Raw genomic sequence first — 25,617 nt, forward strand, 5'->3', positions numbered from 1 at the left:
GCAAATAGAAAAATAAAAGTTACAAAATTAATTCTAATTAATAAGAAATAATAATGATTAATAATTAAAAATTAATAATAATTACCAAGTGACAAAATTGGCAAGTAAGAGCCAAGGCGTAGTAATTGGAGCGTTAAAAAAAATTTTTTTCTTTTTTATTAATATAAAACAAAAGTGAGAAATCGATATTATAATTGTGGAGATATATGAACACAAAATTTTACTTCTTTAACTGCGAACGAATTTAATCTCTAAAAAGAATCAAGTATCTAAAAATGATTGAACTGTACCTTACAATACGATGTCAACTTTATCGAGGGCGGACCGGAATAATTATTCGCGCCTCTTCTCGGTTCGCGAAATAATTCGTCCCGTTGGAATAATAATTCGGGACTCTCGTTTAATTTATTATCGTTTGTTTTATATAGAATTGCCGTCGCGCGAAGTGTTCAAAGCGTAAGAGGGATACAGAGTATCGGGAGATAAATGAATTATATAAGAAACTGAAGGAATAATCTTTGAAATGTCAAGAACGAGGAGACACAAAGACTTTAGCCGCACTCATTCAGCTTCCTTCCGTTTTTCTCCCTGCTCCTTCAGTCAGTGGTTCTTGATCCAAGTTGCCACGCATCTGTCAGGAATGCGTTGAATTTTTGAAAGCGCACACGTGACCTTTCATCATCGATCGACCAAGTAAAAAATGTATATTTCCATGAAAATAGCTTTCGTACGTATTTTTACGTACAAATGCATGCGAGCAGATATATATTTTAAGGATCCGAGAGAGATGACTGGGTTTAAGAACCACTGTCTTAGATTCGACGACACCGTCGTCGTTTTCTCGCCTCTTCTCCGATCCTCCTCTTTTTCATCCGCTTTGCTTCCGCATCACCGAACCACCCCTCGAACAAGTCGGCGGCTGCCATTGTCTGAAAAGTTCCATTGAATTCTGAACTCCGGCTGTGTGCCGTCATAAAGGGCCTCCTTGCCGGAATTAATGCGCGGGAAATGGAACTTTTATCGCGCTCGCGCGTATGTCCCCCGAGCGTTTCGCGACACGTGCGCGTACATTAATAAGGAATAAGGCGCGAATAATGCGGGGTATTAGTTGAAATTTCGTCGAGATTGGATAGCTTTTAACGGAATGTCGCCGAATTAACGTTTCTCTTTTCCTTCCCGGTCAAACGACGCAAAAATGCGAAACTCGGTTCCAATTACGTGAAAGACCGAAAGCTGATAATGCGTATAAATATCGAGAGACCGGCGGATATTGTACGATGTAACGGAGAAATGTTGGGGTACATAAATTAAGATGGATGAACACGTCTTACTTTCATCATGCTTTTAGCGAAATAATGAAAGCAAGTGAGGTCGAGACACGAGCATCCCGTTGATATGACGGCGCGGCATCGCATAAACCCGAGTAATTTGTCGCTCGGCAAATTGCCGCATTTTACTGTCGCTTAAGATGAATTCCTTAATATAAGAATAAAAGGATGAATAAGCTTATTGAAAAGTTGGAGATTAAAGATCGATATTTCTCCCCTTCGGGAATATATAAATAAATGTATCTATCGTATATCTGTCAGCCTGCTTAATTTTTCCTTCTCTTTTCTTTAGTTTGATTGCTTCGATAATAATCTCACAATTTACACAATTTTTACCTCGGAGATTACACAATTTTTCATAATTTGCCAAGAATAATTTCTCAATAAAATACGCGAGATTAAATAAGCGGAGTTATTTTTTATCACGATTTTAAAACTTCTTGTTGTAATCATATGTGAATTGTGACATCAGAAACGAGAATATTAATTTCTTTTATAAATATATTAAAATAGATAAGTTTTTCTAATGGCGATTACTCGTGTTCGATAATACATATGAATTAGTAAATTCCTTATACATATGAATTAGTAAAAATCTCCTCGTTATTCTGTCACTAATAAATGATTCCGACTCATTTGCATTTTCAGTGAAATTGGATTTTACAATAAATGACCAAGATTTACAGCTATTTATTAATTAATGAATAAAAAAAAGAGTTTTGGGTATATTTTAATAATCCATATTATCGAACACGAGTAGTCACATTCAAAAAAATTTATTTATTTCGATGAATCTGGTAGAGAAAAAACTTATATAATTTTTCGCTAATGACAATAAGGGATCAGAAAAATTTATTACAAATAAAAATTTATAAAAATTTAAAATTTAAAATTTATTAAAAATTTATAAATGCGACACATATGAAACAATGGCAATCGCATGGAAACTTAATGACTCTAATAATACACTTCAGTATGAAAAGATATCAGTGGGTCATTTTGAATCGGTACATTAATCCCGAAAAAAAACAGAGAGAGGGGGGGGGAAGGAGAACAAATTTTTATACGATTCGTAAATTGTCAGATGCATCCTTCAAGTGATAATGAGCGATGAATTCGCTACTCGAATGTTGTCTTGTTGGCGGAGTTTGAACGACACTTCGATTGAATATTTTACTATGTTTCATCCCAAGTGCGTATTTGCCACGAGAAAGCTAATTCGAAAGTTTAGTCATGATAATTAAGATCCGTGGAGGGAATTCCATGATCGATTACAGTGATCGATTTATAATGTTCGATTTATGTCGCCGGAAATAATTTATTATCTTTGAAAGATATTATTTTCAGAATATATTAATCTACATTATTTATTGTTATTAATGTTATTATTTCTACATTATTAATGTTACGTCTTCGATCAGATTTTTTCAGAAACATGAAAGGCGAACTAAAAGTTTGTCGATCGTGGCACAAAGTATTCTAGAAATTTTTGAAGAAACACGTCGTCTCCCAATCTACGTGAAAGCCACGTATCTCATAGAAAGCCAATCATAACACTCACCGCTATCACGAACCCTTCGTATTTTTCCGTCCCATTGACATCTCACGAGCCTTCTTGAACTTCGATTATCCGTCGTGCTGGCGAAATTAACAGAAGATCCCGTGCTCGTCAGCAACGTTCGGGCGGATTCAATTTCCATTGCTCGATCCGACGAAATAAAAGTTCCCGCTCGAGGTCGGAATTTCCGGCACGAATGGAAATTAGATCCCGCCGGCTAATGATCGCCATCAACGAGATGGGATGAAAAAATAACGATCCTCACCTCTGGCATAGTTGCACTTTAATCTCTTCGCATTGTGACATTTCGAAATATTTTGCGATTCCGTTTAATTAAGAAATTATTTTTCAATTCACATATATACATTATTCTCTTCTTCCACATTATCTCTTTTAATGAAAAATTTCGTTTACCTGTTTATCGTTTTTTTCTCACTCTACCCGTATTTTTAATTCACGCGATCTCGATTTCGCGATTTTATTTATCTCGCATTTTCATTTCACAGCCAATCGATTCGATCGCTCTACGATCGGGCATCGTCCAAATTATATAATCCGCTGCCAGGTCCTCGCTTTGAAGTTCTATCGCGTGTCCGGTGGATAATTCGCCGTTGGACCGAAATACAGAGCGTTCCAGCGGGCGAAAATTCCGCTCCCTCCTTCCCTCTCGCCTTCCCTGTCCGATGACCGACTTTCCGCAACGGCATCCGACGGAATTAGGGTAGGTTGGCGCGGTTTGTTCCTCTTTATTTGGAGCGCGCCGCGGGCTGCGGGATTTTGGGGCGGCTTACGGTCGATTATTGTGGGAATATATCGGTGGAGAGTAGAAGGGTGCGGTGGCGATCGGTATATTGCACCTGTGGGAGAATCGGGGTCAGTCGACGTATGTGTCCCGTCCGCAGACGCAATGGTGCCGCACACTTTGGGCTCTCCCTCGCACACCCCTACCGCAACCTGCATATAACGCACACGTCGTCTCGAAGATATTTCTGAAAGGTAATATTTCTTCGAAATTCGTATTCTCTTGACTCGTCGCGTTAAATTGCAAGCCCGAGGATTTTCGCGCGCATTTACGATAAGACCTCGAGAGGAAGATGAGCGGTAGCTTTACTTTCTCGTTACAGCGCGAAGAGCATACTCCATAATGGGATTTACGCGAGAGATACGCGAGAAGAATGTATCTTAAAGTAGCGTAGGGGGTGAATTTATAAATATAACGTAATATGAGTGAGATTATCTCTGTATCTTTCATCTTCTTATGCCGCTAGTATTTTTTAGATAGTAAAATAAATTTAAAGACAATTTCCTGCTCATAGACTTTGACTTCCCGAATGCATGGTTTGTTTCAACATCTGTCAGTTTGCGTGTTTGGGGGGGTCGATCGAGGGAGAAGCACTCTCGGCGTCCGCCCGGGGAAAAATCCCCGACGAGACGCGAAGAACAACGGACGGTCTTTCGTTTCGCTCTCGGAATGATCGATACGACGTACGATTCGCATCGACACACTCGTCTCGCGGATGCGGAGAGAGCGCATCGTCGATTTTTGACGGTGGGATTTATTGCGCGTCGAAACGTCGGTGCATTAAGTAATATCCCGAGACGAGAGATTTATGGGCGGTAACTTGGCGCGATCCCTGCGGATACGTATCTCATACGCTTCGCCAGGAAATAAAGTCTCTCTCTGCTTCTCTGATACGGATGGTGAACCGAGAAAATCTCGCGTAAGGGAGCGATTGTCAAAGCGGTTTATTGAGAAAAAGACAGACATATCTTCTCCAACTCGAATTAGAATATAAATATATTTTAATTTTTGTGGGAATTTCCTCGAAAGTTTTGCCCATCTTTTATAAAATCGTTTCGATTAATTTATAATTTAGATTATATAAAAAAAGGAGATATGGTTCTTGGAAGATTTTTCAATCTTCGACCTTCTGGATATTTTGAATATTTGGAATATTTTGAAGCTTCATATTAAAATTATCTCAAGAAAATAAAAAACCTTTCTACTTTCGCGACGTACGAGCTAAAAAGAAATCGTTTGCTCTTCGATCTCAATAGAAACTTTCTCAGGAATCTGTCTTCGTTACTTATCAGCGATCCCTTGTCGATTCGCGCGCAGATAAATCGCCCTCGCGAAAATTTCGCGTCGCGAATTTCTTCCGCCGCTTCTCGGTAGTTTAGTTAGCTTCAAAAAGTTGCGACAGTTTAACGAGATCAAGGCGCAACTCGTGAGCACGATGCTGCATTAAGATAAGCGGGATGATTGTTGATACCAGACGAGAACCGGGCGTCGCCGTAGGAAATCCTGTGGAAGTCGCTGCCATCCTCAGGTGTTTCTCTCGTTTCCCCCTCCCCGACCCGTGTTTTCTCTCCACTCGCGGACTCCGAGAGAGCCGGGACGATCTCTCCCAGACGAATTTTAATTACGGCCGCTTACTCGCCTCTTGCTCCAGGCAGCGAAACACGTTTCCATGTCGACGTCGCGATTTTCAGGAGCTAACGTTTGAAAAATGAGTTACATATTTATACACTGCTATTTTCAAAACACGAGTTTCATGTTTTTCCATTAAGAGAATCGCATCCAGCGAAATTCACTCTTAACGTTGAATTAAAACGCTGAACTAAACATCTTCTGTTAATTACACGATATAATTTAAACGTTTCCATCCTTCTTTGATGTCCGATTTATCTTGAATTTACAAGAATTGTTTCGAAGAATTCACGCATCACGAATGTTTAAAACCAATAACGTCGACGACTTTTACGATCTCTTGAACTTTTTCTTCGTCGTGAGAAGGAGTTATGATTAATTGGATGCGGCGAAGATCGCGAAGAAAGGGGTTCCCCTTCCGGCGAAGAGCTGCACGAAGAGCTTCTTCTCGTCCCGGGCATTGTATCATCTCGGAGGGTAACTCGAGGTGCATATTTCATCCTTTATTATACGCGAGAGAGCCGCGTTTCGTCGCCCAGCCGAGCCGCGTCGACGAACGGCCGTATTTTCGCAACGCGCGCCTCTCTCTCTCTCCCCTTTCGTCTCGTTGATCCGTTAATTCATTTTATGCGACCGCGGTTCGTACACGGCAACGCAAACGGCGCGGACACGCGGCTGCATTATCGTGTTAATTCGCCAACATTTTTCTCGTTGTTTGCTGGCCGACAGTCGGCTTTATCTTTGTGGCCGCGCCCGCGATATTATAATTTGTATCACGGGGACGAGTCGAGTATTAAAATACCGCTCCTTATATTATAATATTTTACGTTTTCGCGTTTTTACGCAACATAATTTGTCGACTGGTTTGTTTCAGTTTGTTGAAATACGCCACGACTTGCGTTAAAGTCTTCTACAAATGTTAAGAGTGACATTTTCATTTGGACGTCATGCACGAGCGCAATTAATACTATTTTTCTACAAAAATAATATTCCCATTTTGCGCTCTTAAAATTATCCCTCGCGAAGCTAATTAATTATTTGATCGCGCTAAACTATAAATTAATCGAAAAATCCGCAGACGAAAGGCAGAAATTTCAACTTTCTGGTTAGAAAACTCCAGAGTGGGAAAAAAAGCATGAGAATGTAACCGAAAAGAGTGCAGCAGAACCGCAGAACTAAAAAGAGAAAAGCTTGCGTTGAGTTAAAGAGGGTAGTCCCTCTCGCGATACGAAACTGTTGAGAGGCCGCGAATCGCTATCGCTGCTCGTTGTCGAGTCGAGTCAGCGTTGGCAGCAGACTACGTCTGCAGGAAGGGCTAGAAACGAAGCAGAGAGAGTCCTTCAGGACTTCGACAGACCGGCGGCAAGCGGAGTTATGATCCCACAATATCCTTCTATGATTGGATACTCGCAACTTTCTCGGCCACTCTCTTCCCTTCCTCGTCATTCGTCGACGTGGCTCTTCATCCTCCATCCTGACACTTTCTGTCAAGTTTTTAGCATCCGTTGCACGTTCACCGCGACTCGAGACTTGTCTCGTTCCTCCTTCTCTTTTTTTCTTACTCGAGAACTTGAACAGGACGAAGGGGATGGTTTTGCATATCGTTGCAAGTGTACTACGATGTTTTCGATCTATTTCTCGTCTTGCGATTATACAAGAGCGTAATTTGCAGTATTCTACTTGACAATTAAAGCAGCAATTTACAGCAGACGACAACGTTACAACCAGCTAACTTACTCGTACTTGTTTACATAGGTTAGCGAGTTTAGCTCGCGATGAGAGACGCCGGCTGTCCTAATTGCAGCACCGAGCCATTCTCCCTCGACGTCTCGAGAAACAAGAATCTCCCGGACATCCTCAGAATCGGTGAACGCCACTCGTCGTTTCCGCCAGTGTATCTCGCAACCTGGTCACGCGCGTCGCGTATCAATCCTTGAGCTCTTCGCTCCTTTTCCTTTTTTTTTTTCCTCGCCGGTGTAGGAGGGAGATAGACATTTGACTTCGTCTCCCTCTTTCTCTCTCGATCTTCAGCGGAAAATTAAACAAAAAATCGTCATGATCCCTTTCAGCGGCAGGCAATCACGGAGGCCACCGCCTCTCATATAACCGGTCGGTGAAGAGGACGTCTGAGGACTCGCGCGAGGACTGGTCCGCGAGTTTCTTTTCATCGAGGATTTAATATCAGCCTGTAGCAGAGTCAGGTCGCACTCTATTTCGTCGTTGATCCGTTCCTCTTCCTCTTTCCTCCGTCACAAAAAAGTCGCCACTTTGTCCCCTCGCGATGGTTGTCATAATAGGCAGCTTGTCGTGCATCGTGTGCTTTTTTTCAACCGTACTTTGGAGCGAAGTTTCTGATAAAATTCCCGCTGTCGATCGCTTTTTAAAACTCTAATGCAGAATACGTGTCTGAGTTCGATTTTTGTAGACTCCAGGGTAGTCTCGAAAAGGAAATGGAGTAGCTTTATTCCCTTCTAAAGGGAATTGTAAATTGTAGAAAATAAATACAAATTTTATTTGCATTTAGTTAACGCGGAAAGATATTTTTTTCGCTTCTTTTTCTTCCTTTTATCAAGAGAACAAGAATAATGTCCCGACAAATTGTGAATTCTCTTTTCGCAATGGCATAAATAATACGGACAATGTAATAATCAGCTGTATGAATCGATAACTTTGCTGCTCAAAATGTCTTCTTGATATTAATAAATGGGCACGTCGAGCAGATAAAAATAACACGATGCACAACGACATTAATTTTGTCCTTAATTTCGTCTATAATGAACGAGTTTTGTAGCGCATAACAGTTCACGAACACGATTTAGCGGTTGCAGGATTATCAATACGAGCGCGTTGCTATTATATCAAAGTAGGGCACTGCCGTTAGAAGCGAGAACGAACGTAAACCTCAATAAATGGAGAGTACGCGGTATTTTTTCGTCGATATCCATCGTACTTTCCACTCGCTGTAATCTCGCCCTCGATATTGTCGGCAAATTATTTTCTTAAGAACTAGTGTAACTGAACATCCTGTATTTACCTAGCCTAAATATATTACAACTTGATGACTTTTACTATACATGTATGAATAATATAAATATGATTATCGTGCATTTTATTATTCTTTTTCAGTGACTAAATAAAAACAAATTAGAGAAAAATCTGAATAAATATATCAAGATAAGATATTAATAATAAATATATCAAGATAATTATTAAAATAATAAATAATAATAAATATTAATAACAAATATATCAAGATAATTATTAAAATTATTTTTTATAGAAAATATATTTCATTTTCTGTAAAAAATAATTTTAATAATTGGAATAAATTAGAGAATGTTATCTCTTTTATTAATAATTTGTAAAAAATCAATCATTTTATAAATTCTTATTTCGTTAATATTTAAAATTAATTAATTAATTAATTAATTAATTAATTAATTTATTAATATTTATAATTAATTTATTAGTATTTAAACAATTTTTGAAATATTTTTAGTTTACTATTATATCCTCGAATTTCGGGTATTAATTCTTTTCGAATTAATCCTGTTTTATATTTTTGTAACATATATTTTATAATATATTTTAAAAAATTCTATAATCTGAAAAATTCTAATTCACTTTTAACTTAATTCGCACTTCCATTTCGAGAAAATGGATCGTAATAAATCCTACATAAACCTGCGATAATCTCTTATCCGAAAACTATTATTTTCGTCAATTCATTATCAGATCGCAAAATGCCCTACCAAGCCTCCCGAGATCTTTCTCAACCCTTCAGAGATATCTTTCTTATCCCGGTTTTTTCACTCAGCTTCGAAAATATTATCTATAGTACTAAGTACACCGTGTGTGTGTGTGTGTGCGAGTCACCCTCTAGCTTCGTAATCCGCACTATTTGCGTTCGTAAACATTCCACGAGACTCTTTTCCCGGTAGCTCGGTTGCTTTAAACTCGACTATCTTTCTTGAATATGAGCAAGTAATGTTACTTGAACTGTTCAACCAACGAGAATCGTACTTACTTGAAACTTTGAAGACACCGCAATAATTATCACGACATAATAGTCGTAACTGGAATGCATTGTGCGTATTCACCGAGTACTCGAGCTTGGCTACTGTTGACCAGGATTACCTGTAAAAAGAAAAACTTGTTACTAATATACATCCGAAAGTTTACCTTCAAGCAGAAAACATGCTTGTCTCGTGCCACGACAATAATTATTTACGATACGTTAACGTGTCAGCCATAATGTACTCGATGAAACGAGCCGTTCAACTATGTAATTTGCAAACAGACAGGAAGGTTGTAAATCCAGAGTGGTTGAAAGCAACATTTGATTTCATACGCGAAAGCCGTTCATTTAATGTTTCGAAACTGTAAATTATTTTCTCACTCTCGTCGTCGCGACCAGAGAACTTTCTCTCTCTCTCTCTCTCTCTCTCTCTCTCTCTCTCTCTCTCTCTCTCTCTCTCTCTCTCTCTCTCTCTCTCTCTCTTTCTCTCTCTCTCTCCCGTTTTACGATACCGGAAAACCAAGGGGGAATTCGTTTTCGTCGCGTCAACCGGTCGACATGATTAATCAGAGTTCCTTCGTTAACCGCGCCGTATGCAACTGACATGAGGATAACGTCTCCGATCTCCGAATCTCCCGAGACGGGATTACGCTATACGTCGTTGCGACCTGTCATATGTACGCGCGATTATGCGCGAGGCTCCCATCCCCGCCCGAGCTTTACACCCTCGCGCAAGCCGGTCCATTCCGGTCTCGATCCCGCCTCTTTGGCGAGCGTGTCGCAGAAACACACGGACCTGTTTCCACTCACCGTGGCGTGTTTCAGACAGGTAGCTTCATGTATTAATCATACGAGCAGCGAGTATAAAATGTTGGTCGCTTGACCAACTTTGAGGAAGCGTAACAACGGTTGCGTTCAACAGTGAAACTCGTCGAGGGCGATTGTTGGCTTGAAATTTGCTAGAAAGTTATCTACGATGATTGTTATTATTTCTATTTTACGGGATTATTAAGAATAAAATCCTCTTTCAATTCTTAGATATTTGATGGTTTTTATGTTGAAAGCTATTGACGATTTTACGAGATATTTGCATATTTCGAGTATTTTATAACTCTCTCTTATTTTCTTTATCCCATCCGTCTTTTAATTCTGCTGCATCTTTGAAGATTACGTCGCGAAGTACCCTCCGCTGCAACTGCAGCATAATCCGCCACGAATCTCGCGATCCTGGCGGAAAGCGTTTTCCCCGGGTTATATTTCAACGGGGGAGATATTTCAGCGCGACATGCACATTTTCGTTGCCAGGAAAAATTTCGATTTTAAGGTCACATATCCGACCGTAAGCCGCATCTAGAGATTAACGTTGTCCGTCGACGAATTATAAAGTTGATTCTCGCTTGACAAATCTGTCCGACATTAAACTCGCGGATGTCGCATCAGCGTTTAAAAACGGAAAGTGTACGAAATAAAATAGAAGCCTAGAAAATGGAAATTATAAATATACGTAAACATGAATATTTTTAATTTTCATGTCGTGTCCTTAGAATTATTAATAATTATTCTTCATTAAAGGTTCATTTTTATGAAAATTTTACGTGAATAAACGTTACATATACGGCTTATCATGTACGATCCGTATTTATTATATAAATCCCAAATCCGCTCCTTGATTTGCGTACGTACGTCTCGTTTGGGAGGATCACGCGCGGATACGGATGCATGTTGGACCGACTGTAGATCAGCGCGACAGGATCTCTTCTCTCTCGCGGGAATCTCCCGATTCGCCGCGCGAATCCCGGTGCAACGTGTGCATAATGCATGCCCCGCGTACGTGTTATGATATTTTTCGCGACGGAGGACGTTACCCTGCGCATTCAGGATTTCTGACACGGGGAGACTAACGTCGAGATCTTCTCCACCCGCGTTCTCGATTCTCGCTCCTCCTTTGATCGCCGCCGCGGCTCGGTACATCGGGATAACTCGACTCGCGTTTCCGATTTACTCCCTTCCTTTCGAGGGCTTTGACGCATCCTGCCTCGGGAATCCTAAATATTTCGTAGGCGGATTACACAGATGGAATCTGGTCGAGGATGTTTACAATTTCGAGAAGAGATATTCTTTGAGGTGTGTATGTATATTGGATTTCTGAAGGATGTTATGCCACACGCATGCGAGAGGGATGCGACGTTATTCAACTTTGTGAGAGATTCTTCAAAATGAATCTCCCGAATGTGCATATCCTATATCCTATATCCCTCCCACGCGAATATTATTGCGTGCGAGAGACCTCCAGCTTCTTCTTCTCTTGTGATTAGTTTGCTTTATTCGTAGATTATCGATTTCCACTCGGACATATTCGGAAATTCCCAGTTATCGATGGTGAAATAATTCGATGATATACGTCGTGACTTATTGACGAGTTATTGATGCGAGGAGAGTCCCGGGAAACTTCCCTCGCGTGCTCTCGCGATGATTGAGTAACTCGGCGCGAATCGCTTCGACGTCGATATTAATATTTCCCATACCATATTTCGCGGGGAAATCATCTGCGAGGGAAGTCAAAGCTCAAAGCGGATAGCTCGAAATATTTAGCTTCTTTGAGACTCGGGGGCCGCATATCCCGACTTCCTGATTACCCGAAGGGCTTTTCTATCAAGAGAAATATCCGAAACGACTCGCGGTGGGGCTTTCGTGCCGTCGAGTGCAAGCTACGGTTAACAAGAACCACAAAGCAAATGAGACCGACGTTAGTACAGTCGGTATTCTCGTTCAACCTTCCCCGTTCTAGAGAGCTTAGTAATAATAACGTTGTGCGCCATCATGTGCCACTACAAAGGTCAGACGGAATTCCGGAGAAGCCGCGTGCACTTCTATGAGGATATAGTTGACCGCGCGAATAGCAGATGCGCGCGTTTAAAGAAAACGCGCAATTAGCAAACCGCATTCGAGGCTTTTGCGATGCTTTAGCTTATTAATGAAGCTACACCTTTTACGAACAAGTTTTAGCGCGATTCCGGAAAAAGCTCAATTTCTGCCAACCTGGGGAAAAAGTTTACGTAATTATATTATGTATAATAAGATCTATTTATATTATCATTTATATGTTATTATATCAACATATTTATAACTTTATATCGAATTATGCAGAATTATATTAAATTTTCTTTTCCGAATGTTATATTCAATATTTTTGTATAATTCGATATGGAGTTGGAAATATTTTGATATAATTATATATAAATAATAATAAATAAATGTTATTGTACATAATTATGTATAATTAGATATAATTATATCTATACAATTATATATAATTAGATATAAACTTCTTTTCCCGCGATGTATGATTCATACACAGAAAAAAATAAGTGTTAAATTAAACAAAACTTACATACTTGAATTAACACATTCATTGTTTCGTATATACGCAACGATCTGTAATCTTCTTAAAAGAATTTAATAATCTTAAATTTCAACAATATTGTTGTCTTATTTCAATATTATAGTCTTATTGTAATTGTCACCTCAAGAATATATAATCATTTAATTCTACTTTAAGAAAATTATAATTTTTGATTTAAAAATGTTTTCTATCTAACATTGTTTCCTTTTCATTCAAGAAAATGAAATCTTAAATCATAAGAATATATTTTTCTTGATTCAGCTAAAATGGCTTCATTCAAGCAAGTTTTCTTTAATTAACGCAATAAAATTTCATTTCAAGATTTCCAGGTTGAAACTAAAGATATTTTCAAAACAAGAATATTCTTTTTTTCTGTGTATAACTTTATTTTTCACAAGACAATTTCTAATTTCTCCCTGAAACAACTCATATATTTTGAATTTCATGTTACAATTCATGAAATTTTTCCAGCTTGACGTTTTTTTCTTTCCTATAGAGCATCTTTGATATAAAAAAAAATCCTGCTTATGCTTGCGATTTTGTAATACGAACGGATCCTTTGCTATATTTCAAAGGTCGAGGAATCTCAATCGGGCAGGATGCCACGGCGATTACCATTTCTGTCGCGATAAGACACGAAATTCCTAGCTTCAATCATCCACGCGCGCGCAGTCTAGTCTCGGCAACAATAAAATCGCCCCGAGAGAAACTCGCCGTCTCTCGAAGCAATTTCAGATAATATTGCCGCGGAGATGAACCGGAAGGCGGACGAAGAAAAGTGATTAGAAAGTTCGTCGGTGATTCCTTCGGTTTAGATATCGATGCGATTCCCGGCAATTTCCGTGCCGAGCCAGCCGTCGTCTCTCGATTGATGGCGTGTATCGTGAATACTGCCTGTGGTTGTGAACGCGTCGCGTGTAATAATGTAATATCAATAATTCCTCATATAAGAGACCCCTTGAATGCTGGATTTATGCAGGATAAAGCGACGACGTGAATCGCGTTGCATGCGAAAATTATTTACGAGATACGAAAGATTTCTGACAGTCAATGATTTTCCATCACTGTCTTTAATAAATTATTAATTATATAAATTAATTAATTATATAAATTATTAAATTATTAAATTATATAAATTAGTTAATAAATAGAACAATCATTTCGCTGCATCATCTCCCTCCCTCTCTCTCTCTCTCTCTCTCTTTCTCTCTTTCTCTCTCTTGAATGGCAACGATCGAGATAGACACGTATCGTAAAGTGCATAATCGCCGCACGTGGACGGGGCGATTATGTCATTGAGAAGCATGTGTTCCAGACGATGAGGTATCGCCCTGGGGGGAAGGGGGGAAGGATGTTCTGCTATCGCAGTCTGGCAGATATACCCGGCGACACCGTCATCGCACCAAGCGTCGTGAACTCGCGCATTCGCCCTGTCGCGATCATAAATTGCGGCGAAGCCGCGGTATCGCGACTGAGGTCGCCCGCGGTTGCCACGCAGTAAATAACATCATTCGCAAACGTCGACTTGGAATTACGCTCTTGGAATTACGCAGTCTGGTTAATTAATCGCGCGAGGAAAGCCGGAATCACTCGATTTTCCAGGACCGGTTGCTTCTCGACGATATCTGCATCCTTCGTGCTCGCATGAAAAGTTTGGAGATCGATTTTCTCTCAGCAATAATCATAAAAATAATAAATAATAATATAAATAAAAAAATAATAAATAATAATATATATAAAAAATAATAAATGTATAATAATAATAAAAATAAAATAATTAAATATCCTGTTTCATGGATATGAAAATTAAAACAAATTTCTTCGTATTAATCCATCTTCAATCTTTCATATGTACAAGTATCTCGAAAGTATGTAATTTCTGAAATATGGAACACACTCTAAGTTTACGAGGTGGCTTGAGAAAAATGCACAACCGGCAAGAAATCGAGTAAATTGAACGAGCCGCTTGGTTGCAACAATCTTGGCTTCCGTGCACTCCCGGTTTTCAATTAGCTCGAGAGATCGTCGAAGGTACGATCGATTAGGAGAACAAGTCAGGTAGAGGCAGACGGTGCCTCGCTTTTCCTGCTAACCGGGGCTCGTTTCCACGAGTCAGTAGCTACGTTTCCGGAACGCGTTTACGTGGCCGCGCCATTAAATCCCGCGCCAAGCGATTTCGCTCGTACGTTTTACGCGGATCACGCGATGCGTCTGCCTCCCCCGCATCCTCCCTTTTAACAGCCTTCTTTTTCTTCTCACCCCATATCCCGGATACCCTTTGAGACGAGACATCATTTACAGCATCGGGAAAATCAATGATGCGCTCCGTCGTTAAAGAATATCAGTGTATCAAATTGCTCGCGATTTATCGTAAAGACAGCGGAAAGATTAAACTGGGAGGAAAGGGGGAGAGGGGGATCTTAATCGAGAATTTATTCGCGTACAATTATAGGAGAATTTGACAAATCGAGATCCATAAGATCTCTCTGCACCTTTAATTTTAATCGGAAATTTCTCGACGAATTTCGAGCCGATTTTTCCATCGCGAGAATGCTCAGGGAAAAATCATTTATTACTTTCTCCAATTTTCCGACTATGTATGTATCGATATTTATGTTAAGGAAATATTTGTCTTCAAATTGTTCGACAGTAGTAATTTTATTCAGAAAAGCAAAATTGATGGAATTTGGTTATTTTATTTCGTCGTTAAAATCGCTAGTCACCCGATATCATACACGCTACGGTGTCCCGTATGAGATTGCCAATAAAATGATTCTATTTCTATTCGGTTTTAACTGATCTCGGGTAATTGAATCGAGAACCGCCTGCTAAACCAGCCAGTTCAACTCCGCACTGTTTACGCAGGCGAGCGTTATTTGCGCCATGTTTACTTATCATATATGGATACTGCACCGATCGACAGCTGCCATTTCATTCAATGAATTCGGTAGAATTCGAGGGTGATTTTAGCGCGTCTATTATTAAGCAGAAACGAGATGCAAATGCGGAATTTGATTCTGAAGGGATAGAACTCTACGTAAAGTGATAAAATAATATACAGAGATATTCGTTAATTAAAACTAAAAATAATATACATCTAATTTTATAGGAAAAAAAAATCTCGTTTATAAAAATCTCCTTGTTTATAAAGTAAAAAATTTAGAATGTTAGTTTTATTTAATGTGTAAAATAGATGTTAATATCATGTAATGCCACGTATTAATTTTTTGATATATTATTTTGATATATTGCAGAGGGTTCTAAAAGTAATATATACTTTTTATGGCGTCTTCTTTTGTTCGTGAGATATGCAATTTTGAAATATTGCAAAAATAATATTTTTTAATAAAGTTTTTTTTCAAAGATTATGGTCCTCTATAACTTTCAAAAAATCTTCATCATTATTCATGACTATTATTATTAAATATTCCCTTAGAGATATAAATATGCAAGTATATCGATTTCATTTTTATTTCAAATTTTCTTTTATGCGAGAAGTTCCAAACTTGATATTTTTTAGTTGGAAAGGGAGATGATACAAGTAAGTACGAAAATTACGATACTTCCAAACTGCATATCTCAGAAACCACAAGAGAGCGCCATAAAATTCGAAGCGTATATTACTCAGGAATGTAATATACATCAAAAGGCAAATGACCCGTGCTGCGTTAATGCGAACATTTACCATATATTTTTCGGTTCAATCCGTCATCTCTTCGAAGCGAATGATTTAACGCGATATCGCTTAACGTGACGTCCAGATAATGCATCATTCCGCCGAAATTCGAAATAAAAGCGCTTCGAGACTCGCCGAGATAACGCGCGATATAAAATAGTTACGGGGAGGGCGAGATTTCGCTAATGTCGTAGCCGGACTATTTATGCGCGACGGGGGGGGACCCGGGCGTCCTGGCGCTCAGAGATACGCGAGAGCCCACGTCGGTCACACTTACACGCGGCGATTCACCCGTGTATGCACGTATGCGCGCGCACGTATGTGCCGCACTTCCGGCCGGGAACTACCCTCGCCATTTCCGGGCGATGCATCATTGGACCCCGATAAAGTTTGCGACCCGCCGCCGGCGAAACTCGCGACGGCGACGACGGGGGAGACAAAAAGGACGCCCCCACCTCCCCCGTCCCTCGTCTCCTGCCTCCCTTCCTCGCGCCCCCAGGTAGGGATAGCTGATGCGGGAGGAGAGGCGGAGGACACACGCTACCCCGAAAATTCCATCCGACCCTCGCCTCGACCTCCGTCGAATTTCCGGCGCGAATCGGGCTTGTGAATAATTTCCGTTGGTTTCGCATCGACGATCCGGCTGAAACCGCCCCCTTCTCTGGCGTCGAAGACGACAGAGATGTTCAATTGAACTCTGTTGTACGACATGTATACGGTTTACGTGAAAGGTGCATGTCCAGGAAGGTTTATCATTTTCTTTTCTCCCCCGATCGCTCTTTCTCTCTTGCGAGATGTTTTATTTAAACGATCGAGTGGAAGTCGAGATAAAGTTGACGCTGTCGCGCGTTCTCTCTCTCTCATCTCGGAGACTTACCGAAACAGAATTATCCTTATAACTTCCCGCTCGACGCAATTAAATCCTCTCGGGGGACGGCAAAAAAAAAAAGGGAAAAACGCGGAGCAAGTATTTTAAAGAGCCGGTCGTCGTTCCGGCTCGCGAGCCCGTTAATCACCATTTCTCATTTTTTGCCGGAAGAGGCGAATCGGAGAAGCGGGAGCGACGCGATCGAGAGATACACGAGTCACACCTGTTTCAGCGCACTGATCGATAGTATCCTGAGAGCGGGGTGACTGTTCGCGAGAGGTCCTTGACTAATGATCGTTTCTCGTGACGAGGCGCGATACAGCGATGCGCGCGAAAGAGGTGGACGGAGACGTCGACGAGCAGGAGCTCGAGCAGGATAACGTGGAAGCGACAGGTCCTGGCGTCTTAGGGAGGGAGGGTAAGAGAGAAAGGGGGAGATAGATAGACGAAGGTGGAGGTAGATAAGGGGATCTGTATTCGAGCAACGAGACCGGGTGAGCCTTGGATAATTAGCAAAACAGCGGAACTCGGTCGTTAGAAGCTCCTTCCCTCGATGTTTCACTGTCGTCTACAGGGTGGCATCGATCGTACGCATCGCGGTATGCGCCGCCGCGCTTATATTATACTACTACTTACTCATTCCCCTCCTCTCGACAAACAAGATTTGCCGGCGACCCGTCGCGGGGGTCGCGACGAGATCATCGGGGATATTGGCTCTTGCGAGAGCGATATACACGGAGGTGTAATTCTTTTCCATGGAAAACACCCTCCCCGTCCGACGTCTTATCCAATATTTTTATAAACTGCAAAGAGATTGTTCAGGTTAAATTTATATTTTACGGAAGAGAATTATGTATCGTGACGGCTATCACTTCGATCAATGGAAAATGGAGAAGAATATGTATGATCATTTTTTAATCGACACTAATTAGCTCACAGAAATTATTTGAAAATGTCATGTTAATCACGTTTAATCGAAATTCGATAATTCATAGAAATCTTGATATAATTAGTCACATTCTTATTAATCCGATAATTTCTTTTCGATTTTTCGACATTTTATATTCCTTTTATTCTTATCCATATCACAATTTCTATTCGTAATTTTTTATTAATTCATAATTTTTTTATTAATTTATAATTTCTATTTTTAATTTATAAAAATCAGAGAGAGAGTGCAATAAAAAGAAAAAAAATCAGCTTTATTATTTTTCGAAGGAGACTTTTAAGTAGACTTTTAACTAGAAGAGTACTTGCGCAGATTAATTAGCAAAACAGTCCCCATCACGCAATTGCGTTAATATCGCAAAACCTCGAGTCGACGGAGTGCACTAAAGCCATAATTATGCAAACGAGTCCAGACGAACGAGAAAACCCCCTCGTTCGGAATTCACGGTTACGTCCGAAGCTATAGCCGCGCAAATGGAATCATTCGACAAGACGGATTTAAAGGATTCGAAGAAAAAGACTCGCATCACAAAGGGGCGGTCAGCGTTGCCAGCCCCTTTTGTGTAAGCATTAAAAAAAGAGGTAACGGTCGATATGTTCCTGGATTCTCTCTCTCTCTTTGACGGCTACATCGAAGAGATCCGTTTCAGCCATTATCGGGATTTACGGAAATTCGATTAAATTGCAAATATGCTATTAGCCAAATTCTTGAAAATCGATTGTAATTAAATACTACATTTTTATAATTTTAAATAAATATAAATAAAAAAATGTTTGGAAAAATCATCTCCCTCTCTCTTTCACAAATATATTAAGATATAAAGATTCAGATCAATTTATAAAGAGTCAATTTATTTATTTGAAAATCTAAGAAACGAATGATGATTATATAGCAGACTCACGATGTATTCGATTGCGTTGACAATTTCTCAGGGATACCATTATTTACTCATCCCGGATATCATAAGCCTAGCATTCGATATCGTTCGTGAGAAGCGAATCGAGTGACGATAACCCTCGAAAATCACGTTGCTCGACGACAAAGAGACGCTATTTCGGATGCAAACCGAGTCTCGTGTCTCCGCAAAAACGCATTGTGATTCGAAACACGTGGCCCGGGTCCACTTAATCCCAGATCCCTGACGGATCGATGGGAACCAAGTCAGTATCGAAGCCAGGAACGAAATATTAATTCGTAGCATTTGGGGATCGACCTGGCCCCTTCTATCGCATAATTATTTCGCCAATTTGCTTAAATATCGACTCGTAGCAAGGTGAAGATGACGGGCGATTATCGATAACTGTTCGTGAAGATGTTTCTTTCTCTCTGGGCAATTTTGCTGACATTTCGTACGAAATTTTATTTAAGTAATTATATCATTTACGAAAAATTGATTGTTGATTTCCGAGTGTTTCTAAAAAGTACGCGAGTCTTGTAACAGAACTTTTGCTTGATTTACAACCTAGTCTATTCGTGAAATAATATCATTATTGATTTTTGATGTCAGATATTAATCTAAATTACTCGCAGTGAAATTTATTAAATATCGAGATACACACATAAAGTAAACTTATTTTTCGGAATTTTGCCTCTCGAGATCGCTTAAATCAAGAGTCAATATTCACAAACGAGACTTTCCGAAATGTCTATTTGCACTCAGATTCGACAGTCAAGGAACTCTTGGATGGACGGTACTTAAATTGTCCCAAAACTACTGGAAGAAAGATCCGCAAGTGGTCTAAAGAAACTGCTTCAAACTTGAAAGTGGTGATCTCTGTTCTTGACATCTTTCACTTTTCTTCCATCGTTATCGAATCGAATCAAAAGCTGGTGTTATTTGCTGACATTGGTGGAATTTTATCAATGAAGCATCTCGTTTCTATCAAACCGGATTCCCCAGGTTTTCCTTCTTCCTGTTTTTAAATCTCTTATCATGATTCAATTCAATTCTAGCGAAGTGAAAACTTGGAATAATAATCAGTAAAAGTTTTTTATAGGAAAAATTCCTTACTGTTAGCAAGTTAAATGTTTTCCCGATAATTTTAATCCTTGATTTTACTCACAATATTGACAGATATACTTGCATGTTCAAGTTTAAGAAGATTTGTCGAAATTATGAATAAATTATCATTAAAAAGATAGATGAATAAATATATAATTATTTTCCTGCTTATTTTTAGCTGCAACAAATCACATTTTTCAATCTAGATTTCTCTATCGGCAACTCTTTTATATCATAATCGCATCTGTACGGCATTCTTCGATATATTTTTCAGTATTGTTCACTGATATTTTCACGCTCGATTACACATTTGCAATCACAAACTTGAAAATCGGATATCGAAAGGCAATCGCGCGACGCGATTTTAGCTACAGCTGTTTTCGTCGACTAAGATAAAAAGAATGGCGATCCGCAATTGTTTGCGGATTGATATAAAATGTAACCGGATGCTGCGTGATAGCGCGTCCTTTCTCATCCCTTCGCGGTTCAGCGATTCTCCCGAAAATTTAGGACACGAGCGCTTTTTACAACGAGACGGGCACATTGACACGTTTTGGTGCCACCGGTCGCTTTTTAAAAATGGAACGCACAACGTTTCTTCATATGAGAGTCGCACGCGAGGAGGGCTGGCATTCTAAATATGCGCATAAATATGAATACAGGCAAAAATTCTGAAAACAGCAAGCAGCTTGAATTAATTTCTCTTTATTCGCAATGCGTTGTTTTATAAATTCTTGGCGACGCGTAATGCAACAGAATAATGTGTTTTTTTTCGTGCAGAAATATGAGGAGAAACATTTTATTTAATCATTCTATTGTGAGTAAAAATAACATGGTTTGAAAATTAGCTTATATTCTTCTTTAATTTATTCTTTTTCGCGATATGATACCAAAATAATTACTTTGAACCACTTTCTTTTTTTAATCAATTGTTTATTAATCATATTTTATTAATATAATCAATTTTTTAATCATTATTTATTAATATAATCAATTGTGTTTATTTAGCGCAAAATTGATGCAGAAATAATAATCCATTTTTTCTCGAATAAGTAATTCTCAATTTAGCCGAAATATATGCTTTTAATAGAAAGACATATATTATGTATAAATTAAACATTACATTCTTTTTTTAATGAAAGATGGAATTATATTTAAAATGGAGAGAAAGAGAGACCTGTGAATGTATTTTTTAGGAAGACCGGATGAAAGAAATATTCTGTTTAATGTGTGTTTACTGACCAGAATGGGATACTGATATTGTTAACGATACGCACGGCTACTATTTTTATTTTCCTTCCTTCAATCTCGCGCGAAAGTTAGTTCCATACTCGCATTTACATTATCCGTAACTTTGTACTGCTCGCGTGATTTGTATACCATATACTCTCACTTGCGTGCCAAACAACAACGTTATTTTATTAATCCACTGTAAAGATTTTTTCATTTCAAATTTATTCGACTTGCATAAAAAAAACTCGCAGCCAAGATTCTCAAATAATGAAGAAATTTTCGTTTATCATTATTAATTTACTCAGAAGAATTTTTTTTTAATTCATCAAAAATTTTGTAATTGGTAACAGCTAATTATCTGAGCTCGAATTAACGCGAATCAACTGTATCGTTCGCGTAATTGCGCGTATACATCAATCGGGGAAATAACGACATTGACAGCGGACGAGCGTGGACGACTTTATTACCGTAATGCGTATCTATCTTTTAGCACTCTCGCGAAGCATTTGTCTTCATTATTTTCTCGCGCAAGGGCGATCTACATGCTTTGGCGCACACGAATAGTGACTTCCGGTCAGTTTTATCCCCGTCGTAAGAACACAATCTAAAATTGAATCGCCGCGATACAGCGAGGACAGAGGGGAGAGTCTCGTCGCGTCAGCAAATCCATCTTTCGAATAAGTTGCTTTTTCCCAACACGCGATCCTAACTCGCGAATCGAAGAATTTCATATATAATTCATATATAATATATAATTAATTATATTATAAATATAAATATATTATTATTAATATAAATATAATATAATATAAATATATTATTAATATAATACAATATACAGAATAATATATAATAATATAAACATATATAATATGTTTTAATATATTAATATATTAATATATTTTTTTAATATCCTTCAAAGCGAAAGAGTTATGTTTCCTACGTGAAAATGAATAAGTTGCAATAAAAAAAAATCAACTAAATAGAACAAAGCGTTCAAGGAGGATATAATGAGTTGTCGAATAGATCAGATTTGAAAAATATGTTACTTTTCGGATTATGTATTTTCGACATTTAACTGAAAACTATGCTCGAGCCACTTGATCGCCAAATCGAAGCAAAACCACAGCAGCAACGTTGTTAACAGCGAACCCGGCACCAAGTGGATTAATCGAGCGTGTTACACATTTACACGTGCGCAGCCGGCATGCACGGATCGGCGTCGACAAACGCGGCGGCGATCGGCCACCCGGTACATTACGCATCCCCGGCGTTTAAGCGCCGAAAACGCGAACACGTGCATCGGAAAACCATTGGCAAATAGCGAGATTAGCGTCGATCTGTGTACATTCTAAATCAATGTGAAGCGCTCTGTCCGCGCATAAATTGTTTAAGACTCGTTTAAGTCGGTGCTTTTAAGCATCATTAAGTTGCGCGCGAACGAGTTGTCTTTTCAAGCTAAATGGGTTTCGAGAAACACTAAATTTTACTACAAATAATATAATATAATATAATATAACATATTATATAATATATTATTATAATATATAAGAGTATCTGAATAATTTTTTTAACAAAGAAAAAATAAGTGTGAAAAATTAAAAATCTTTGTAACTAAAAATGATTAAAGAAGTTAAAAATAATAATTAGTAAAATATTTTTTGCAAATTCCCATCAAATTGACAGTGTGGCAAAACTAGATATATAATACCTTCAACGTTGTTCTAATATTAAATTATGGATATAACAAACGCGCGATTAAAGAAATATTAGAATATATTTATCGAAAGTTTTCGAATTTTTTCGTTTAAATTAAAAATCCAAGCCATCGAAAACCTCTATATTCCAGTTTCCAAATTTTTTACAATAATTTAAAAATTGCACTTCTGTTTGTACAGCCTCTATCTGGTCGCTCATAAATATACAACGCATCCTTCGTATATATAATTGTGCTAATAATCACGTCTCTCTCTCCGACAATCAGGTCCCGCGTGCGACCTGTGTATGGCCCATCGACCGTTGTGCAACGCCATAAACGTAATCTTCGCCACGTTAATTGCATCCCCTTGCACCGTGCACTAAACGCATCTGATGCAGCCATGCGCGCGACAGTGTTCTCCGTCAAATCGTAAAACGGCGCCGGGAGCGACAATGTGCTCTCTCGTGTGATTTATTTCTGTAATTTAACTAACTCGCCGCGATCTCTCCGCCACCATCGCCACCGCATCCTGGAGAAACGCGGGGAGTTACCGGTACGCGACGCGTACCGGTGCATATTAAAGCGCTGGCCGTGGCGCGAATTAAAACTATATTTTACAACCGACATTCCCGCATCCGCCATCGAAAACGCCGTTAAAAGCGCCTCTGCTCGCATGAGCGATTCGCATGGTCGTTTGCAATCATTCGACAAGCCCAGTGCTATATCCACCGAAAAACCTTTTAGAGATAATATAATACCGCGATATTCCATAAAAGAGCATATATAAAGTGTCTTAAAATCATCCAATGTTTTTTAATAGTAGATTTTTTCTAATCAACTTAGGTTTTTTCACAGCGAAAGTGTCGAATGCATCAATGATTTCAAATTTTAAGAGATAATTTAATATATTCTATATCCGTGATATATTCCATAAAAGAGCATATATAGAGTGTCTTAAAATTACTCAATGTTTGTTAATAGTAGATTCTTTCTAATCAATTTGAAGATGATTTTTTTCGATGGCGAAAATGTCGATGCGTCAATGATTTCAAATGTTAAGTAATTTTTTAGGTAATTATAAAAAGGATTCCGAGAAACGCTAAAAAAAGAGCTTTTTGCGAATTAAATTTTGTAGAGTTAAAAGCTCTTAATAAAATTACACACTTCAATTAATTCAAGGTAGAGTATAATAAAATTTTAATTTCCAATTTAGCTAGATATGAAAAAAATTGAAAATTTGCAAAAAATTATGACCTTCTTTCGATATTTTCGCTGAAAAAATCGATTCTAATTTGGTAAAGAATATGCTAATAATAATATTCCGAATCCGTATCTTACATCTCTCGACGTTGACAACTATCTGATATAAATATAAAATTTAAGTAGAAAAATTATGTAAAATATATTATAATCATTACAGTGAAATTTTCAATTAGCGAATATCTGCAAATGAGATGTTCTTCGATTATCTTGGGATTAAATTAATGTCTTTCGCACTTTCGCGAATTCATGTCATTAGCAATTTTTCAATTTAGCATTTATAGTCTTACCCCGACTAATCAATGGTTATTTTCGTTACTTATTAAATTTGCATTGCTGAGATCTTAAAGCCATTTATCGCGGCGCATCCGAAATATGCCGATCGATGCGAGCGAGGAATATCGGGACGCGAATAGCGATGAAAATTCCGTGATGAGGTTTTGCTTATCACGAGGAATTGCGCACACCATCTCGCAGTTAGCGGTAGCGGGAGATGGGAATTATTCCGGCAACCGATACAACTATCTCCGCACCCCTAACGGAAAAGTTTACACCCACGCGCATATTTATTCGCGTATATACAACGCATCTCTGCACTAGTTCTGTCTTCCTTCTCTCGCGTTATATTGGATTTCTCGCTGTAGTAAGGTTTGTTTCATTGCTCGTGAATCGGCTTAAGACAAAATGATATTTCCCCTGACGATGCGTTGGCGAGTGCATAAAAGCTGATTAAACGAATCGATACGAGAATTTCAATCGCGAGACGACCTAGAGCGAGCATGTAGCGTTATTATTAATTTCATTAATTTCACGCAAATTGATATGTATTACTTTTTATATACCATGTTTTTTATTTATATTATATATTTTCCAAGTGTGATGGATGTAAGAGATTATTAAATTATACGCGTGATATTTATTACTTCAGAAATCTTTAATTAATGCAACAATTAATTATTCTTTAATATTTTAATTTTTCTCAGAAGTCGAATATAATTTCTTGTTACTTTTCCATAAATTTCATTGAGAATTTTCCTCGTTGTCTATTTTTTTTAATTAGATTAATCATTCAACGGCATTACCGTTTATTATTCACTCCAGCTATCATTATTCCAACCCTCGTTCTAGCTATCTGACTTTCATCACGTTCCATTATTATCTTGACCCGTTTCGTCGCTTGTCTGATTATTTT

The 25,617-nt window shown here is 38.6% G+C and overlaps 2 protein-coding genes across 2 annotated transcripts in view; one reads left to right on the top strand and one right to left on the bottom strand.

Moving 5' to 3' along the window:
• Positions 1 to 25,617, bottom strand: part of LOC145973681 (uncharacterized) — a 204,302-nt gene that overhangs the window by 35,535 nt on the left and 143,150 nt on the right. The window contains exon 3 of the mRNA XM_083103219.1: positions 9,345 to 9,454. The gene's annotated coding sequence lies outside the window, so the exon portion shown is untranslated. The remainder of the gene's footprint in view (positions 1 to 9,344; positions 9,455 to 25,617) is intronic.
• LOC145973679 (uncharacterized) overlaps positions 1 to 25,617 on the top strand; it is a 170,478-nt gene that overhangs the window by 24,160 nt on the left and 120,701 nt on the right. The window lies entirely within an intron of this gene.

This window comes from Camponotus vicinus, unplaced genomic scaffold, assembly GCF_025532165.1.
Source record: "Camponotus vicinus isolate PSW18456_S1 unplaced genomic scaffold, iyCamVici1.0 SCAF_6, whole genome shotgun sequence".
Taxonomy (NCBI): Eukaryota; Metazoa; Arthropoda; class Insecta; order Hymenoptera; family Formicidae; genus Camponotus; species Camponotus vicinus.